This window comes from Scyliorhinus canicula, chromosome 18, assembly GCF_902713615.1.
Source record: "Scyliorhinus canicula chromosome 18, sScyCan1.1, whole genome shotgun sequence".
Taxonomy (NCBI): Eukaryota; Metazoa; Chordata; class Chondrichthyes; order Carcharhiniformes; family Scyliorhinidae; genus Scyliorhinus; species Scyliorhinus canicula.
The window spans coordinates 93,344,069-93,365,255 of record NC_052163.1 but is presented as its reverse complement, the minus strand read 5'-3'; positions in this window follow the sequence as shown (position 1 = coordinate 93,365,255).

Here is a 21,187-nt window from a genome sequence, read left to right as displayed (position 1 = left end):
TGGAGGATTGCATTGAGAAAGTGGGACAATCAGCTTTTATTTCCAAACTGGATTTACTTAAAGGTTACTGGCAGGTACCTTTATCCGAAAGGGTGAAGGAGATTTCAGCTTTTGTGACTCCAGATGGTATATACCAATTCAAAGTTATGCAATTTGGCATGAAAAACACCCAGGCCACATTTCAACGGTTAACGAACAAAGTTGTTTCAGAATTACTCAATTGTGCGGTATACCCAATTACTGGCCATTACTGAAACATGGTTAAAGGATGATCACAACTGAGAGTTAAATATCCAAGGGTATCAACCATTCGGAAGGACAGAGTGGATGGTAAAAGAGGTGGTGTAGCTCTGTTATTTAAGGATGATATCCGGGCAATAGTAAGGGATGACATCGGTGCTATGGAGGATAAGGTTGAATCCGTTTGGGTGGAAATCAGGAATAGTAAGGTGAAAAAATCACTGATAGGAGTAGTCTATCGGCCACCAAATAGTAACGTTATGGTGGGGCAGGCAATAATCAAAGAAATAACTGATGCATATAGAAATGGTACAGCAGTTACCATGGGGGATTTAAATCTACATGTCGATTGGTTTAACCAGGTCGGTCAAGGCAGCCTTGAGGAGGAGTTTACAGAATGTATCCGCGATAGTTTCCTAGAACAGTATATAATGGAACCTACGAAGGAACAAGTGGTCCTAGATCGGGTCCTGTGCAATGAGACAGGATTGATTAATGATCTGATAGTTAGGGATCCTCTCGGAAGGAGCGATCACAATATGGTGGAATTTAAAATACAGATGGAGGGTGAGAAGGTAAAATGAAACACTAGTGTTTTGTGCTTAAACAAAGGAAATTACAATGGGATGAGAGAAGAACTAGCTAAGGTATACTGGGAGCAAATACTTTATGGTGAAACAGTTGAGGAACGGTGCAGAACCTTCCAAGCGATTTTTCACAGTGCTCAGCAAAGGTTTATACCAACAAAAAGGAAGGATAGTAGAAAGAGGGAAAATCGACCATAGATATCTGAGGAAATAAGTGAGAGTATCAATTTGAAGGAAAAAGCATACAAAGTGGCAAAGATTAATGGGAGACTAGAGGACCAGGAAATCTTTAGGGGGCAACAGAAAGCTACTAAAAAAGCTATAAAGAAGAGTAAGATAGATTTTGAGAGTAAACTTGGTCAGAATATAAAAACAGATAGTAAAAGTTTCTACAAATATATAAAGCAAAAAAGAGTGGCTAAGGTAAATATTGGTCCTTTAGAGGATGAGAAGGTAGATTTAATAATGGGAGATGAGGAAATGGCTGAGGAACTGAACAGGTTTTTTGGCACGTTCTTCACAGTGGAAGACACAAATGACATGCCAGCGACTGATAGAAATGAGGCTATGACAGGAGAGGACCTTGAGATGATTGTGATCACTAAGGAGGTAGTGATGGGCAAGTTAATGGGGCTAAAGGTAGACAAGTCTGCTGGCCCTGATGGAATGCATCCCAGAATGCTAAAAGAGATGGCTCGGGAAATTGCAAATGCACTAGTGATAATTTACCAAAATTCACTACACTCTGGGGTGGTCCCGGTGGAGTGGAAATTAGCAAACGTTACACCACTGTTTAAAAAAGGAGGTAGGCAGAAAGCGGGTAATTATAGGCCAGTGAGCTTAACTTTGGTAGTAGGGAAGATGCTGGAATCTATCATCAAGGAAGAAAACGCGAGGCATCTGGATGGAAATTGTCCCATTGGACAGACGCAGCATGGGTTCATAAAGGGCAGGTCGTGCCAAACTAATTTAGTGGACTTTTTTGAGGACATTACCAGTGCGGTAGATAATGGGGAGCCAATGGATGTGGTATATCTGGATTTCCAGAAAGCCTTTGACAAGGTGCCACACAAAAGGTTGCTGCATAAGATAAAGATGCATGGCATTAAGGGTAAAGTAGTAGCATGGATAGAGGATTGGTTAATTAATGGAAAGCAAAGAGTGGGGATTAATGGGTGTTTCTCTGGTTGGCAATCAGTAACTAGTGGTGTCCCTCAGGAATCAGTGTTGGGCCCACAATTGTTCAAATTTACATAGATGATTTGGAGTTGGGGACCAAGGGCAATGTGTCCAAGTTTGCAGACGACACTAAGATGAGTGGTAAAGCAAAAAGTGCAGAGGATACTGGAAGTCTGCAGAGGGATTTGGATAGGTTAAGTGAATGGGCTAGGGTCTGGCAGATGAAATACAATGTTGATAAATGTGAGGTTATCTATTTTAGTAGGAATAACAGCAAAAGGGATTGTTATTTAAATGATAAAATATTAAAACATGCTGCTGTGCAGAGATACCTGGGTGTGCTAGTGCATGAGTCACAAAAAGTTGGTTCACAGGTGTAACAGGTGATTAAGAAGGCAAATGGAATTTTGTCCTTCATTGCTAGAGGGATGGAGTTTAAGACTAGGGAGGTTATGCTGCAATTGTATAAGGTGTTAGTGAAGCCATACCTGTAGTATTGCACTCAGTTTTGGTCTCCTTACCTGAGAAAGGACGTACTGGCGCTGGAGGGTGTGCAGAGGAGATTCACTAGGTTAATCCCAGAGCTGAAGGGGTTGGATTATGAGGAGAGGTTGAGTAGACTGGGACTGTACTTGTTGGAATTTAGAAGGATGAGGGGGGATCTTACAGAAACATATAAAATTATGAAGGGAATAGATAGGATAGATGCGGGCAGGTTGTTTCCACTGGCGGGTGACAGCAGAACCAGAGGGCATAGCCTCAAAATAAGGGGAAGTAGATTTAGGACTGAGTTTAGGAGGAACTTCTTCACCCAAAGGGTTGTGAATCTATGGAATTCCTGGCCCAGTGAAGCAGTTGAAACTCCTTCATTAAATGTTTTTAAGATAAAGATAGATAGTTTTTTGAACAATAAAGGGATTAAAGTTATGGTGTTCGGGCCGTAAAGAGGAGCTGACTCCACAAAAGATCAGCCATGGTGGAGCAGGCTCAAGGGGTCAGATGGCCTACTCCTGCTCCTAGTTCTTATGTTCTTATGTATACATCGACGATCTGTTAATTTTCAGCCAGACATGGAAAGAACATTTAAAACATCTGATGGAGTTATTTGATCAACTTCAAGAGGCTGGTATGGTGGTAAACCTAGCCAAAAGTGAATTTGGAAAAGCCCAAGTCACTTTCCTTGGCCATACAATTAGAACATAGAACATAGAACAGTACAGCACAGAACAGGCCCTTCGGCCCTCGATGTTGTGCCGAGCAATGATCACCCTACTCAAACCCACGTATCCACCCTATACCCGTAACCCAACAACCCCCCCTTAACCTTACTTTTTAGGACACTACGGGCAATTTAGCATGGCCAATCCACCTAACCCGCACATCTTTGGACTGTGGGAGGAAATCAGAGCACCCGGAGGAAACCCACGCACACACGGGGAGGACGTGCAGACTCCGCACAGACAGTGACCCAGCCGGGAATCGAACCTGGGACCCTGGAGCTGTGAAGCATTTACGCTAACCACCATGCTATGTGATGTGAAAGCAACAGTTATTGAGGAGTTTCCGATACCCTCAAGACGAAGAGAAATTTCTTGGCATGAGTGGATTTGATCGAACATTTGTGAAAAGTTTTGTAGCATGGTTGCTCCACCGATAGGCTTGCTGAAGAAACATTGAAAATTTCAGTGGACAGTCGACTTTCAACAGGCATTTTACTGCCTGAAAGCTGTGATAACCAATGCTCCTGTGTTGGGGAATTACAAGGGACTCCGTGATCAGATAGAACTAAAGTATCTGACTTTAAAGAGAAATGCTGAGAAAATAGAGAAATGGATGGATCGTGCAGAGACCTTCTTGCTCAAAGAGACTATCAATCGAAAAGTTAAAAAAATGGACCATATTATTATACCTGTTTGCGTGTGTTGTTTTTTTTAAACAAAAAGGTATATTTACTCTGTGCTTTTCTTAAAGGATAGTGAAAAATGAAACCATCTTGAAGTTGATGGTTTATTTTTTTTTCTTGGGGGGAGGTGTCATGTCAGAGTACCTTTAAGAAATGGGTGTTTATAAATGGGTGTGTATATATATATTTGTAGTGAGAGTACCTTTAAGAAATGGGTGTTTACTACTGCAGTGATGTCAGAGAGTGGGTGGAGCTGGGCTGTCTGTCAGCTTTTTACTTTCGCTTTCAGCTTTTTGCTGCAGGGTGGGTTTAGTTTCATTTTAGTTTTGGAGAAGCTGCAATCACAGCAGGCTGTGTGTGAATCTCTGCAAGCTTGTGAGTGTCCATTTGCTGATTTCAATGTGGTAACTGTTCTCAGTAGTGAAGTAAAGCCTGATGTCTTTCTGTAAAAAGGTGTTTTTAAGTCTAATGGATATTAAAAGGAAAGCTTAAAGGATTACTTAGTGTTGTAGTCTTTGGGGGTTGTATTTGAATTAATGGTTGCTAAGATGTTCACTGTATGTTTTAAAAACTTTAGCTTGAGTTCATAGAATAAACATTGCTTTGCTTTAAAAAATACTTTTCCATTTCTGCTGTACCACACCTGTAGGGTGGGCCATGTGCTCCCCACACCACAATCTATCAAAAGTTGTGGGTCAGGTGAACTCCATGATACACTTTGGGGTTCTCTGAACCCTGGCCCATAACAAGCCCAAGGCTGAATATTGTCCAGATCTTGCTACACATGGGCATGAACTGCTTCTGTATCTGAGGAGTCACAAATGGTGCTGAGCATTGTGCAATCATTAGTGAACATCCCCATGTCTGATCTTATGATGAAAATAAGATATTGATGAAGCAGCTGAGGGTGGTTGGGTTTAGGACATGCTATGTGGAACTTATGCAGTGATCACAGTAAGAAATCTGACAATACCAGGTTTGTTTCAAACACTAGCTTTCGGAGCACTGAAACAAACCTGTTGGACTTTAACCTAGTGTTGTAAGACTTTTTACTGTGCTCACCCCAGTCCAACACCGGATCTCCACATTATGCAGTGATGTCCTGGAGCTGAGATGATTGACCTCCGACAAGCACAACCAGCTTTCTTTGTGCTAGGTATGAGTTTTCCCCCAGATTCCCGACTGACTCCAGTATTGTGAGGTCTCCTTGATGCCACACTAAATGTTGTCTTGGTGTCAAGGGCAGAGACTGTCATCTCACCTCTGACGTTCAGCTCTTTTGTCCATGTTTGGATCAAGGCTGTAAAGGGATCAGAAATTGTGTGATCCTGGCGGAACCCAAACTGAGCGTCAGTGAGGAGGTTATTGCTGTGTAAGTGCCATTTGATAGCACTGTCAACAACACCTTCAATCACTTTGCTGATTTTTTTTTCTATTTTTTTAAAATTTAGAATATCCAATTCATTTTTTCCAATTAAGGGGCAATTTAGCATGGCCAATCCACCCAGCCTGCACATCTTTGGGTTGTGGGGGCGAAACCCACGTAAACACGGGGAGAACGTGCAAACTCCACACGGACAGTGACACAGAGTCGGGATCGAACCTGGGACCTCGGGGCCATGAGGCAGCGGGGCTTACCCACTGCGCCACCGTGCTGCCACTCTTTGCTGATGATTGAGATAGTCTGATGAGGCAGTAAATGGACAGGGTTGGATTTGTCCTACTTTTTGTCTACAGGACACACCTGGGCAATATTCCACATTGTTGGGTAGATGCCAGTGTTATAGCTGTACTGGAACAGCTGGGCTAGGGGCGCGGCAAGTTCTGGAGCACAAGTCTTCAGTCCTATTGTCGGAATATTGCCAGGGCCCGTAGCCTTTGTAGTATCCAGTGCCTTCATCCATTTCTTGACATCGTGTAGAGTGAACCGAATTGGCTGAAGACTGATATCTTTGACGCTGGGGACCAAAGGAGGAGGCCGAGATGGATCATCTATTTGACACTTATGCCTGAAGATGGTTTCAGCCTTGTCTTTTGCACCGATGTCATTGGCTCGCCCATCATTCTGGATGGGGATATTTGTGGAGCCATCGCCCTGCTCCTGTTACTTGTTTAATAATCCAGCACTGTTGAGTTATGGTGAAAGTACTATGGCATCATCTCCTCCTTTCATTTCCTCAAGGAAGAACCTTACCCTGGCAGGAAGTCTGGGCAAATAGTTCAGAAACAAATCCTGGTCAGTCATTGATAAACACCTTAGACCATCAGCAAATATATTTTTCATTCAGCATTGAGATCAGCTATTCAGGCTCAATAGAACCTTATTATGGATTTGTTTGCCAGAGTTTTAAGGAAGTCCAATTTGGAATGCTTGTTGACACAAGCCCCTACTCCTACAGAATTAAAATAAATTGTTCCCTTTTCTCCCCTCTCATTTAAAGAACAGTAGCTATTAGCTTTGGAATAACTTGGAAGTGAGTCCACGGCTAAGGGCCATGAGGTAAGGTTGTTCTTGTCATATTTTTCATGAAACAAGGAGCATAACAAAATGATATCCATGTGAAAATGCTTTTCTGTTCATTCAAGTATAAAATAAATTAGGTTATTGGTTTGCACTTATGCCTTATCTTAATAGAATGCTTTATAGGCCTCCTTTCACGAAGGAAGAAAACATACATCACAGAATCCCTGCAGTGCAGAAGCTATTTGGCCTAAAGAATCTGCACCAACGTTTTAAATGAGCACTCTACCCATTCCTACTCCCCCCTATCCCTAGAGGCAAATCTGCACATCCCTAGACATTAAGGAGCAATTTAGCAAGGCCAATCCCACCTAACCTGCAGATCTTTGGACTGTGGGAGGAAACCTGAGCACCTGGAGGCAACTCACGCAGACATGGAGAGAACATACAAACTCCACACAGATGGTGACGCAAAGCAGGGATTGAACCAAGGTCCCTGGCACTGTAAGGCTGCAGTGCTAATCACTGCACCACCATGCAGTCGCGCTTTCTTCAGTAGCTGGGATACAGATGAAAGGTTGTGTATTTTCTTCCAATTCTTTTTGCATCCCGTCGATCATTCTCTGGGTTGTTGACCTTTTTTTCACACGGACAGATTGTTAGCCTAAATGCTTGACCCTAGGAGGACCAGGAAGATATACTTGGGGGCTGGGTTATGCATTCCCACTCCCATTAGACACCAATACCTTGCTGGCTGCCAACCCATTATTCAGAGATTGAACTGAATGTCTCTGCTCACCTGGTTATCTGGCGTGTGGTTTGAAGTCACTACATTCTAACTCAGAGGTGACAATGCTGCCACTGAGCCAAGGGGAGACAAGAATCATGAGGAAAAGATAGGCATGTGGAGCTGCAGAGCAGATTATCATGATCTTATTGAATGGCCAAGCAAGCTTGAAGGACAATATGGCATACTTCTGCTCTTATCTGTAATGTTCTTAAGGATCATTCCCTTTCCTGCACCATTCAGCAAAACATTGGACAGTAAAAACATTGACTCTGGATAATAAGGGATGTGAGGTGCCTAATGCTTCATGGGAAACAATAACAAATGCACAAGCTGACTTGGGAGTAACTAGTTACTTGATATCTTCAGAGAATATTTAAAATTCAAAAAGTATGATGCCCATGCAGCATTCCATTATCTTAGTCTGTCCTTTCACCCTGGCATGGGTTGGTAAAATGGGCAGTATGATTCTCCTCGGAAAATCTGATGCCATTGATGGTTTGCCGATTGTCTTCTCCAACATTCACAGCTTATAGAATTGCGACAAATGAAAAAGAGTTCACACTTATGGAATTATGAAACTTCACAAACTACGTGAAAGAACAGGGTGAAGGTCCAACAATGCTTTAAAAACCCTGGTCGGAGAAATTAACATCTCTCAAATTTTATTTTCCCTTCTTGTCTCATCGATCCTATTCTGTTGGTTTTAGCTTTGATACAATTCAGTGGATGCAAGCTTCCCTCTGGTGCTTCATACCAGTGGCCATCTGAGTTTAGCCGGTGAGTTTTTATTTATTCTCAGGATGTAGGCATTGTTGACAAGGCCAACATTTGTTGCCCATCCTAATTGCGTTCGACCTGAACACCCTGCGGGGCCATTCTGAAGAAACTTAAGAGCCAACCACATTGCTGTGCGTCTGGAGTCACATGTAGGCCAGACCAGGTAAGGACGTCAAATTTCCTACCCTAAGGACATAAGTGAACCAGATGGGTTTTTACAGCAATCAATGATAATTTCATGCTCACCATTACTGAGACTAGCTTTATATTCCAGATTTTATTCATTGAATTTAAATCCCACCAATTTACAACCCATGCTTCCAAAGTATTAGCCTAGGCTTCTGGGTTTTTATCACCATTATGCTAACATCTTCCTTAAGTGCCAATAGGCTCTTTGGTTACAACTTTAATCTTAGTTCGGATGCAGTCAGACTAATTATAGATTCCTAAAATAATCTTAACCCAATATAGGTCTGTGAATGGAGCTGCACCCTTCCTGTTTGTACCATTTAGTTTGCAAGAGGTATATTTAAGGGTTGTGCCATTGAATGACTCATTTCTACGTCTTACTCCACTTACACAAATTACAGGAGAAAATGGGATCAGAAGGCTGTGATCTGTGGAATCAGCTTGATGAGGGATTGGAGATGGGTATTTCTAGCCCTGTAGAATCTCTTTAAGGCAGTACGACTGAAAAGGGTCACCTGAATTGAGGGACCAATTGGAACCGAGATTGAGTGACCACCCAGAGGGTGGCGTCCTCTCTTGGGCAGAATACATCTAGCAGCTATGTGGTAAAGACAGCTTAGTGCTGCAAAACCTCCTGTACCAAATTACTCTTCATTAATAAATGCCTTCTTGCTCCTTACTAAGCCTGAAGTCTATTGACAATGCCAGAAGTGTGCCACAATATGTACCAGTTCATAAAACAATTGGGTGGGAATATGTAGGGAAAATTTGTTTAAGTACGTTTAAGGATGCTTCGTGAATAACTCTTGTCTCCTGAAGCTTGTTTGATTGCCTTTGGAAGTCAGCAATTTATTTTCAGAAATTGGCACAGGCCAATAGTTTTGATAACATTGTTAACATATAAACATACAGATAACATTAATAACACAAACATAACATTGATAACATACATAACAGATTGGGTCCCACAGGCAGCAGGAATCGTTGGGGGCAGGACTAGTTATTTGGAGAGAAGCCAAAGCCATAGAATTCCTACAGTGCTGAAGGAGGCCTTTCGGCCCATTGAGTTTGCACCATCCCTCTGAAAGAGCACCCTACCTCGGCCCACTCTCCGCCACCCTACCTAGCCTGCACATCGTTGGACACTAAGAGGCAATTTTAGCATGGCCAATCCATCTAACCTGTACATCTTTGGACAGGGGAAGGAAACCGGAGGACCCAGAGGAAACCCACACAGACATGGGGAGAAAGTGCAAACTCCACGCAGTTACCCAGGGCTGGAATCAAACTCGGTTCGCTAGTACTGTAAAGCAACAGTGCTGTCCACTGTGCCACTGTATCGCCCTGGTGACTTTGTGCAGGAATTTCCTTCCCCAAGAGTTAATGGCAAGGGATGGTGGTTGCTCTGTATTGTGGACAAGGTGAGCTTTGATGAATCTCATGGCCCTTTCTCAGCTTGCTTTACGACCACGTGTTTCACAAATGCCTGGTGAACCATTCACTCTGACTGTGTTGCAGGAGTGTACAGCAGCAGGAGTCATAGTTAGCCGCCACATAAACTTTCAAATATTCACCCGCTACTGAAATAATCATGTCCTAATAGTCAACCAACAAATACCTATTTGTTGTGTGCCTCAGGCAAGGTATGAGTGTCAATAGCTTGGGAAACCAAGTATAGAGAAAAAAAATTGCAAAGTATGTATCAGCAGCAAGATTACAACTTAGGCTTAGCAATAAAATATAATGATGATGATTGGATTTACACAGTCATATTAAATCTTACATTTATTATTTTACCTTGATAAATAGGACAATCAAAATAGATGTGCTCTCTGTGAATGTGAATTGCTGAAAACTAAAGCCTTGGCTTATTGTCCCTAGTGTGTTTTTTTCAAAGAAATAAACAATGCGTGTTTTCCATTGGACGTAGGCTGATACATTCTTTATCGAAGCCCCAAAGATTTACTTGCATGTACGACGACTGTGTTTTCCAGCACAAAATTAAGCTCATTAATTCCAGTCACCCTCAGGCAGGGATGATGCACAGCGAAGACTTAGATTTAAAGTTCAGTGACCTTGGTGGATGGTTACAAGTTAGAGAAAATAGATGAATGGTAATTGTAACCCTTCCCTGTCCATCGGAATTGATAGAAACAGGAAAGATCATCTGAATCAATAAGCATGTTCCTTTTTCAAAGATCGTTCTGCTTGTCCACCTTCTCTCACCTTACTCCCAGCCACCACCATCTCAGCAATTCCTTTCCTTTCCTGAGCGTGCAACTAATTCTCTGCTGAACCCATTTATCCCACCCTCTTCAGAGATGTCTTATTGTAACTCATCCTACAACTCCATTTCTCTTTGCTGTGCAATATTTTCAGGTCTAGTTCCTTTCTTGTCCCTAACATCCTAATGTTGATGTTCCCTCTAATATTTAAAACCATACCAATGTACCAAAAAGTGAGTGTTTTCTTTTTGCTCATAAATAATGAATTGCTTAATATCAATGGAAAAAAGCTGCATCACACTGAACTAGCAATCCAGAGGCCCAGGGTGATGCATTGGGACTGGTCTCGAATCTCACCAGGACAGATGGTGAAACCTGATTTTGATAAAAATCTGGAATTAAAAATATCTAATGGTGATCATGAAGTCATTGTCGATTGTCACAAAAAAAAACAATCTGGTTCACTTATTTCTTTTAGGAAAGGAAATCGGTCATCCTTACCTGGTCTGGTCAGTACATGACTCCAGATTCAGAGCAATGTGGTTGATTCTTAAATGCCTTTTGGAAGTTGATGGGCATAAATACTGGCCCAGCCACTGTTGCACACATCCTATGAACTAAAATCCTGATACCCATTACAGAAAATGTGGTATGAACATAGAATTTACAGTGCAGAAGAAGGCCATTCGGCCCATCAAGACTGCACCAGCCCTTGGAAAGATCACCCCACTTTGTTTTATTTTTTTAAATTTAGAGTACCCAATTCATTTTTTCCAATTAAGGGGCAATTTAGCATGGCCAATCCACCTACATTTTTGGCTTGTGGGGGCGAAACCCACGCAGACACGGGGAGAATGTGCAAACTCCACACGGACAGTGACCCAGAGCCGGGATCGAACCTGGGACCTTGGCGCCGTGAGGCAGCAGGGCTAACCCACTGCGCCACCGTGCCGCCCTAAGAGCGCCCCACTTAAGCCCACAACTCCGCTCCATACCCGCAACCCAGCAACCCCACCAAACCCCTTTTGGGCACTAACGGTAATTTAGCATGGCCAATCCACCTAACCTGCACGTCTTTGGATTGTGGGAGAAACCCGGCGCTCCCGTAGGAAACCCACGCAGACACGAGGAGAATGTGCAGACTCCGCACAGACAATGACCCAAGCCAGGAATCGAACCTGGGACCTTGGAGCTGTGAAGCGACAATGCTAACCACTGTGCTACCGTGCGCCTACGAAAGGGTATGGTTGCCCTCTGTGTTCTTGGAGTTAAATTATGTGACCAGTGGATGAATAAGAGGAAATGTGGGCATAAGTTACATCCCTACCAAACAGGAAACAATCTTGATGGTGTCACTTCCTATAAGAAGCAACATCTGAAGTATTTTGTGACTTGGATGCCTGTCAGTTGGATCAGCAGGGGCTGGTTTAGCTCACTGAGGGGCTGGTTTAGCTCACTCAGCTAAATCGCTGGCTTTTAAAGCAGACCAAGCAGGCCAGCAGCACGGTTCGATTCCCGTACCAGCCTCCCCAGACAGGCGCCGTAATGTGGCGACTAGGGGCTTTTCACAGTAACTTAATTGAAGCCTACTCGTGACAATAAGCAATTTCATTTCATTTCATTTCATTTCATGATGAAGTTAAAACAGAAGATGTTTCAGCGGAATTTGGACAGGCTGAGAGAGTGGGCATATAATGTGGATATCATTATGTGGACATAATGAGGTTATCTGCGTCGGGAGCAAAAATAGGAAGGCAGATTATTATTTGAATGGGTTTAAATTGAGAGAGGTGCATACTCAGCGAGACCTTGGTGTCCTCGTGCATCAGTCGCTGAAAGTAAGCATTCAGGTATAGCAGGTGGTAAAGAAGGCAAATGGTATGTTGGCCTTCATAACGAGAGGATTTGAGTATAGGAATAGAGATGTTTTACTGCAATCGTATAGGCCATTGGTGAGGCCACACCTGGAGGATTGTGTGCAATTTTGGTGTCCTTATCTGAGGAAGGATGTTCTTGCTATGGAGAGGGTGCAGCAAATGTTTACCAGGTTGATTCCTGGGATGGCGGGCCTGTCATATGAGGAGAGACTAAATCGGCAAGGATTATATTCATTGGAGTTTAGAAGAGTGAGAGGGGATCTCATAGAAACTTACAAAATTCTAACAGGATTAGACAGGGTAGATTCAGAAATAATGTTCCCGATGGTGGGGAAGTCTGGAACTAGGGGGTCATGGTTTGAGGAAAAGGGAGGTGAGTGGAAATTTCTTCACCCAGAGAGTGCTGCATCTGTGGAATTCGCTACCACAGAAAGTAGTTGAGGCCAAAATGTTGTGTAATTTCAGGAAGGAGTTGGATATAGCTCTTGGGGCAAAAGGGATCAAGGGATAGGGGTGAAGGCAGGATCAGGGTATTGATCTTGATGATCACCATGACCATAACGAATGGCTGAGCAGGCGCAAAGAGCTGAATGGCATTCTCCTGCTCCTATGTTTTAATGTAACTCTACCATTTGATGTTCTGGCATAATTTTGTCATATAATGAGAAGCCTAGCTGTAGGGTCAAAGCCCTAAGCGCAAGACACAAGGAAGGCGGAAATGAGTAGGCAGATAATGAAGACCTGGGCCGGGATTCTCCAACTCTGTGCCGGGTCGGAGAATCCCTGGGGGGAGGAGCAAATCCCACCCCGTCGCCCTGACGCCGGCTTCCCTATTCTCCAGTGCCGTTTTTCGGGTGCCGGCGGGATTCCCGCCACGCCGGTTGGGGGCCGTTGACAGCAGCCTGCCGGTGCTTCTCCGGGCCTCGATGGGCCAAGTGGCCGACAGGTTTTGCCCAGTCCCGCCGGCGTGAATTACTTACCTCACACAGGGTGGGACCTGGCAGGTAAGTGTGCGGGGGCTGTCCTGGGGGAGGGACGGGGGGATCCAAACCCAGGGGAAGCCCCCACGGTGGCCTGACCCACAATCGGGGCCCACCGATCTGCGGGTGGGCTGGGTCCATGGGGGCCTTCTTTCTTCCTCGCCAGGTCCCTGTAGGGCTCCGCCATATTGCCTGGGGGCCGGCGCGGAGAAGGGAACCCCTGCGCAGGCGCGGAAATACGCCGGCCGTTCTGCGCATGCGCGGAAATACCAAATGTCCATTGACATCGAGCCAAATGTCCATTGACATCGAGCCAAATGTCCATTGACATTTTGGCAGGATCGGTTGATCCAAGCTGCAGGCAGGGCCAGAAAATCCACCCAAAATGTTTTTGAGGATCTGGAAAAAAAGGAGTTAGAGTAAGAGATGGTGCAATACTTGAGAACCATACCTTTGTAGATTTGCAACTTGTTAACGGGCATAAAACCAACATTGGGCCAATTTTCTTTCATTCAACTCCATTGACAGGGTACCATGTTGAATATCTATCCCGCCATAGAGTGTTGGCTATAACCACATGAAATAGCAGTAGTCCGTGGGTTTAAGTGTTTTGAATTCTTCGATTTTTCCATTTTCATCATGTTATCACAATTTGAAAGCATGTAACCACAGCGACTGCAGCGGTTCAAGAAGACAGCTCATCATCACTTTCTCAAGGGCAATTGAGAATGGGCATTAAGTGCTGATCTCGCCAGCGATGCCTACATCCCATGAAACAATTTTTGTTTAAATTAAGACCAAGTCTTTCTTTCTTATTAAATACAGAATTTCATGAGCAACCCAACCTCCCCTCATAGCTAATGCTCTCCATACCAGACAACATTCTGGTAAACACCTTCCTGTGTGACCCTAAAGTTAATTCATAAGTGTTGTGTTCCATGGTTCCCCGATGATGAAGACACACACAGAACATGCATGTGTTCAACCAGAACAATTATTTATTGTTAAGTATGTGGGAAGGAAACTAACAGATCAATATACAAACTAAGTTATTCAAGTCTCTAGGGAGCTACGCTAAGTGTGACTGCCCTACTATCCATACAACCACCAACTGCCAAGCTTCGTCAGTCACGTGATGCACCTCTGGTGCCACCCACTGGCAGGATGTCATATCTGTGATCACATACATTGATAAATGGCTTTATACATTTTTAGTTATATACAGATATGCATGCATGCCTATCACCACAACAAGTGCCAGTAATCAACCTGTTTGCTCTTCACACTTCCTCTTTCATGTCCAGTTCTTTTCTTTAAGCAATTCTTGTATTTCTTCCATGTGTCACTTGAAGGCCAGGGTTGTGGGATGTTGTCCTCTACCCATGCTTTAAGCCCGATTAATGGGACTTGGGTGGTCTTCATTACAGTAGCACAGTGGTTAGCAGAATTGCTTCACAGCGCCAGGGTCCCAAGTTTGATTCCCGGCTTGGATCGCTGTCTGTGCGGAGTCTGCACGTTCTCCCTGTGTCTGCGTGGGTTTCCTCTGGGTCCTCCGGTTTCCTCCCACATTCCAAAGATGTGCGGGTTAGATGGATTGGCCATGCTAAATTGCCCCTAGTGTCAAAAAAAAAAGTTAAGTGGGGATACTGGGTTATGGGGATAGGGTGGAAGCATGGGCTTGAGTAGGGTGCTCTTTATAAGGGTTGTTGGGCCAAATGGCCTTCTTCTGCACTGTCTCTTCTATGATTATGCAGCATCTGGTTCCCAGCAGGGACTTGCTGCTGGCTGCGTCTCTCGGGCTTGTTCCACGGCAGCCTTTTTCTCTGAAGTGAAAGGGTAGAGAGTTGGCATGTCCTGTTGCCTTGAGAGATAATACCATCAGGCAGGTGAACTCCAGCCGTTACCATTGAACAGTGCAACCCTGATGGGCCAAAGGGCCTTTTCTGCACTGTAGTATTCGGTGATTCTGTGAAGTGAGCCAGTTGTTGTGGTCTCACTGATTGGCGGGATATCTAATGCTGCTGGCACCACTATCAACATATGGTTCATTGAGAATGCAAGCTAATTTTTTTCTGAAACATAGTATTTAATAAACATTTCAGGTCATGAAATATTTACGAAAAAGATGTGTACATTCATGAATTAACAAAGGGAATTCTTCAACTCACAGGAGGACCAAACACACATCGCTGCAAAACAATGTACTCTGGACGTAAATTAAAATGAGGTTGAGTCTCCTTATGAGAGACACAAGGTGGGGATTCCAACTGCTCATCAATGATTCAGAACTGTGAATTTTCTATGAGCATTTTCCCAATAAGACGAGCACTTAGAACCTGCAGGGACTTTGGCATGATGCTCAGTGTTACTCCACCAGCACTAAAATCCATAGAATATAATTCCGACAATGCAGAAGGAGGCCATTCAGCCAATCGAGTCTGCACTGACCCTCCGAAAGAGCACTCTACCGAGGCCCACTCTCCTACCCTATCCCTGTAATGTCACCTAACCTGCACATATTTTGACACTAAGGGAGAATTTAGCATCGCCAATCCATCTAACTTGCACATCTTTGGATTATGGGGGGAAACCGGAGCACTCGGAGGAAACCCATGCAGACACGGGGAGAACCGTGCATAACTCATACAGAGAGTCACCCAAGACCTCAATTGAACTTGCGTCCATGGTGCTGAGGCAGCAGTGCTAACCACTGTGCCTTCCTTCTCTGAGAAGCCACAGTGAGACACGGGAATGTCCTCCCCACATCTTCAGGAACCACTGCAGTGTCATGTTTAATAGATGGGACTCCAAAATTTCTGTCGCTTCCATGAAAACCAAAGGCCAGGAATTGTCTCCCGTCATTATGGGTGAAAGACAACATTCACCAGCCACTGAAGGGCGGCATTGTCCCAAATGCACCTCTGATTAATAAATGTAAAATGAGTAAAATGGTGTCTTTGGACATGTGTCTCAGGACTTGCATTCACATGAGCTCTACATGTGTGCTTTGACATTTTTGTGTGTATGTTGGTAAAATAACAATGGTAAAAGCAGAGCTTCTGGGTTTATTTTGGTCATTGTGAGCATTTATTTATCTCAAAACCGAACGGTGGTCGGTGTATTTACACATGTGAAATACATTTGCATTTGAGAGTGCGGAAGGAGTGCTCTATGAAAATTTAATGCTCATGCTTAAAATGTTTGACTGCAGCCACCCCTCAGGTGAATTGACAATTTTAATACTGGCTTAATAATAGAAACCGTCAGATTCTGAAAGTCTCAGCTGTTCCCATTGTTGGAACATGTCCCCAGTTGGTGAGGGGTGAAAGAACTGCCTATTAGCCTCGCTGAGCTTCTAGCATGAGTTTCAGGGCCACAAATTGACAAAGAACCACAGCAGTCTGGGCTACCTGTCCCTTCAACCACTTTAATGATCCTCGTGCCTTCAAGGCTTAAATTCTGCGCCGACTTCCTGTTACCATGGGCCTTCAACAATTGTGTGCCTCCATGAGTTCCCAATGAGACAATGAGGACCCATAGTAATACTATACCCTCATCGAAGGAATACTTGCAGTGTTCTGCACCTATGGCAAAAGTTGAAGAAATAATTCAGAATTAGCAAAAATTATACATTTCATTAAGGACTAAAAACTCCACTTGGAAAGGGGTGCAACTGCACAAGGCTAACAAGAGAGGTTAAAGGTAGTATTAGAATAAAAGAAGAAGCTGATAATAAAGAGTACCCTCAGGATGGGGGGGGATTTTAAAATTCAGTAAAAGGTAACCAAGCAATTGATAACGAAAAAGGGCATAAAATATGAGAATAAACTAGCTCAAGATGTTAAAAACAGATTGTAAATGCTTTTATAGGTATGTAAAACGGCAGAGATTAATGAGAGTAAAGGTTAGTTCCTTAGAGGCAGAGTTAAGGGAAATTATAATGGGGAACAAGGAAATGGCAGAGAAATTAAACAAATACTTTACCTGTCTCCATGGTAGAATTCGCATAAAATGTGAAAATTAGGAACTTATCATATGAGTAATATAACAATATAATAATAATCTTTCTTGTCACAAGTAGGCTTACATTAACACTGCAATGAAGTTACTGTGAAAAGTCCCGAGTCGCCATATTCCGGTGAGTGGAGAATCGGTGCCATTGGCGCAGGCGCAGTCGGCGCAGCGCCGGGCTCCCCCGCCGATTCTTCACCCGGGAAGGGCCGAGTGGCCACATAAAAATCCGAGTTCCACCAGCGCTGTCCACGTATGGTCTTACTCGGTGGGAACTCGGCGTGCCCCCTTTTGGGGGCGGCCTCGAGGGGGTCTGACCCCCGGGGGGGGGGGGGGGGGGGGCCTCCACTGTGGCCTAGTAAACAGGGAGGGGGGGCTCGTTCTTCAAGGTGTGTGCTAGTGGAGCAAGCGAATGGACAGTTGAAGATATGGTACCGGTGCCTGGACCAGTCGAGGGTTCCCCCCAGCGCAGTCCCAACAGGGTATCCACAACTTGGTGCTGCAGAGGGGTGCCCATCTGGACCCGGAGGAGATTGAAGAGCACCATATCTCCTCAGATGAGACCTCAAGTAGATCAATGGTGGGGGTTGGGCGATCCACAGAGGAGCTGGAGGAGGAGGACCTCAGGCCATGGCCAGGGCCTGCCATCGGGCTAGGGACACCATCTTAGCCTCTAGGTTTCGGGACGAGCGGTTCTAGGGGTAAGGAGATTTCCATTCAAGGGGACTGCTATCTCCGCATTAAAGTGGTGCCCGATTCCCTGGGCAGGACGTTAAAGCCATTGGCCGGACTCTTGAGGAGAATCTCTTGCATTGAGGACAGAGAGATGCTCCTCTCATCCTCAGAGATGTCTCTGACTCCTGCCGAACACAGAGCTGAATGTGTTCTGCCAAGGAACTGGGTTATCCCGGTGTTCCGAGATTTGGGATATGCTCTCATCACCCTTCGATGTCGGGGTGTATTCCTCCAACTAACCTCTGGGGCAGACAGACTCTCAGCACTTTGTTATCCCGAGGCATTCTCATCACTGGAGAAGAGTGTTATGAGAAATGGTGCGGGTGGTCGGGGTCTGTGTCTGTATGTGTGTGTGTGGGGGGGGGGGGGTGTGAAGGGGTTGCAAGCAGCAGCATGTCTTCAATGAGTCATCAGTGTGGGAGGTGGGAGAGATGTAGAGCTGGCACTCTCACCACACAGGGATGAAGTGCCAAGTGTGCAAGGGGGTTCACAGATCTTGGGCCCATAATATGACAGGGTGGAGGATCTGGTGGTGAACAAAGTGAAATTTATTACAAGTGCTATATTATACTGGTACCCTTTCTTAATCAGTGCCTGTGTTCACCCGTGTCCACTAGGTTCCACAGTTTCCCACTCTTCCTCGTCCTCACACAACATCTAGGTGTCTGCTCAGGAGCCACAGAAAGGCCTGCTGCCTTCCACACCCTGATACCTGAGAAGACTTTGGTGGGCGCCGCCTGGCAGGCCCGGGCCTTGAGGGTCCGGGTGCATCTTTGAGTAGAAAGGATGTTGCAATACTGCCCTCCTTGGTGTATGGGGCTGGAGGTGTGTCGCTCACAGGGAGGGGGGGGGTGGCTGTCAGATGGGCTGAGCAGCCTTGGGCCTCCTGGGTGGAGGGCCCAGGCTGCTCTCCTGTTGATCTTGTTCCCTCCAGGTGCCTGGAGGCCCTGTGCTCCTCCACAGGATAGCCCGGCAGTCCTCTAGCGCTGACACTCGCGGATTCCCACCAGAGCCTGCAGTTGAAACACTGCACCATGGAGCTCAAGCCTTGGAGGACATGAGCTGAGCCATGAAGTGGACAACCGCACCATGGAATGCACATCCTGCACTAAGGTCTCCAGTGCAGATGCCACCCTTCCAGTGTTGAATCCGGTGCGTCTGAGTGGTGGCACCATCTCCTCGCACAGAAGGCGATTGGACTCCTTCAGTCGGGACTGCAAACTGAGGAGGGATGCAGCTATCTTTCCTGACTCTCACGACGGTCCTTTGAATTTCCATCAGCTCAGGGATGACCGGACCCAGGGGCACGTTATCAGCCAGGGGCTCAGCAGGGTCCGAGGCACCAGCATCCCTTTCGTTCCTCAACCTGCTGTGGAACATCATCTGTGAGGTGCTCACCAATGAGTGACCCTGTCTACTAGCTAGTCCCACCAAGGTGTGAATATCTGCAGTGGTGGAGGGTGCGGGTAATAATTGTGATGCCTCACAGAATACCTACAGTGTGGAAGGATGTCATTTGGCCCATCAGTGTGCACTGACCCTTTGAAACAGCACCCACCTTGGCCCAATCTCCCACCCTATCCCTGTAACCCCACTCATCCTTTGGACAATTAGGAGCAATTTATCATAGCCAAGCCATCTATCTGAAGACCTTTGGAATGTGGGAGGAAACCGAAACACCCGGGGGGAACCCATGCAGACACAAAGAGAATGAACAAATTCCTCATAGACAGTCACTCGAGGTCAGAATCGAACCCAGGTCCCTGGCGCTGTGAGTCTGCAGTGTTAACCACTGTGCCACCAAGCTGCCCCAAGACCAGAGAAGTCTCCCTCTTGGAAAGGATCCAGAGGAGCTTCACAAGAATGATCCCTGAAATGAGGAGCATGTCGTATGAGGAACGGTTGTGAAGTCTGGGTCTGTACTCATTGGATATTAGAAGGATGAGGGTGGATCTTATTGAAACATGCAGGATACTGCGAGGCCTGGATAGAGTGGATGTGGAATGTTTCCACTTGCAGGAAAAACTGGAACCAACAGACACAATCTCAGACTAAAGGGACGCTCCGTTAAAACAAAGATGAGGAGGGATTTCTTCAGCCAGAGGGTGGTGAATCTGTGAAACTCTTTGCCGCAAAAGGCTATGGAGGCCAAATCACTGAGTGTCTTTAAGACAGAAATAGATAGATTCTTGATTAATAAGGGGATGAGAGGTTACGGGGAGAATGCAGGAGAATGGGGATGGGAAAAATATCAACCATGATTGAATGGCAGAGCCTACTCGATGGACCGAGTGGCCTAATTCTTCTCCTATGTCTTGGGCTAACGCTGGCGCCATGTGGAACTAGTGCAATTCCAATGCATGCCAGCATGTGATACAATGGGGTTGGGATCAGTACTGGAGAGCCTGACAAGCAGGAGCTAGCTGCATATAAGCACTCCACTCCCCCACACACCCTCATCCCAGCCAAGAAGATGGCACTGGTTGTGCTGAAGCATGACCATCCCGCTGATGGGTTAGAGAGTACCTGGGGAGACACCTATATGACCCTTGGTGCTAAGTTCACAGTGGGCAGTCAGTGGCATACACAGCAAAGGTGGTCCGAGCCCGTTCACCCCGGCCCCACGGTCCTCCTGGCCGTTCCCCGCTACACCACCGGCCCTGACAGACGCACTCCGGCCAGTGGCACAACTGTAACACACTGTGGTTGTCGGTATTAGGGGTATTACGGTACCCTGGATAATGCTGTGTGACCATTGGTGTGGTGGGTACCTGAGACTGCTTTATCATTGGTGAAGGCTGCCTGCTGGTTCCGCCCAGTAAGCTGCAGTATAAGAACCTGAGCTGCTGGGGGAAACATCTAGTACAATAAAGCCTTCAATTGTCGTCCAATCTCGCTTCTGGAGTCATTGATCGAGCATCAATTTATTTTAAAGAATGGAGCTCTGAATCAAGCCGGAGTGTCTGCAACTCAGCTCCCATACGGCAAACGCACCGGCAACCTTCAAACACTGGCTGGCGACCTACAACGGGTACCTGAGGACAGCCACAGCTATACCCACGGAGGACCAGAAGATGCAAGTTCTTCACTCGAGGGTGAGCCCAGAGATCTACACCTTAATCGAGGATGCGGACAATTTTGAGGCTGCGATGGCCCTGTTGAAAGGACACTATATTCGCCCAGTAAACCAGGTCTACGCCCGACATCTGCTAGCGACGAGGCGGAAAATCCCC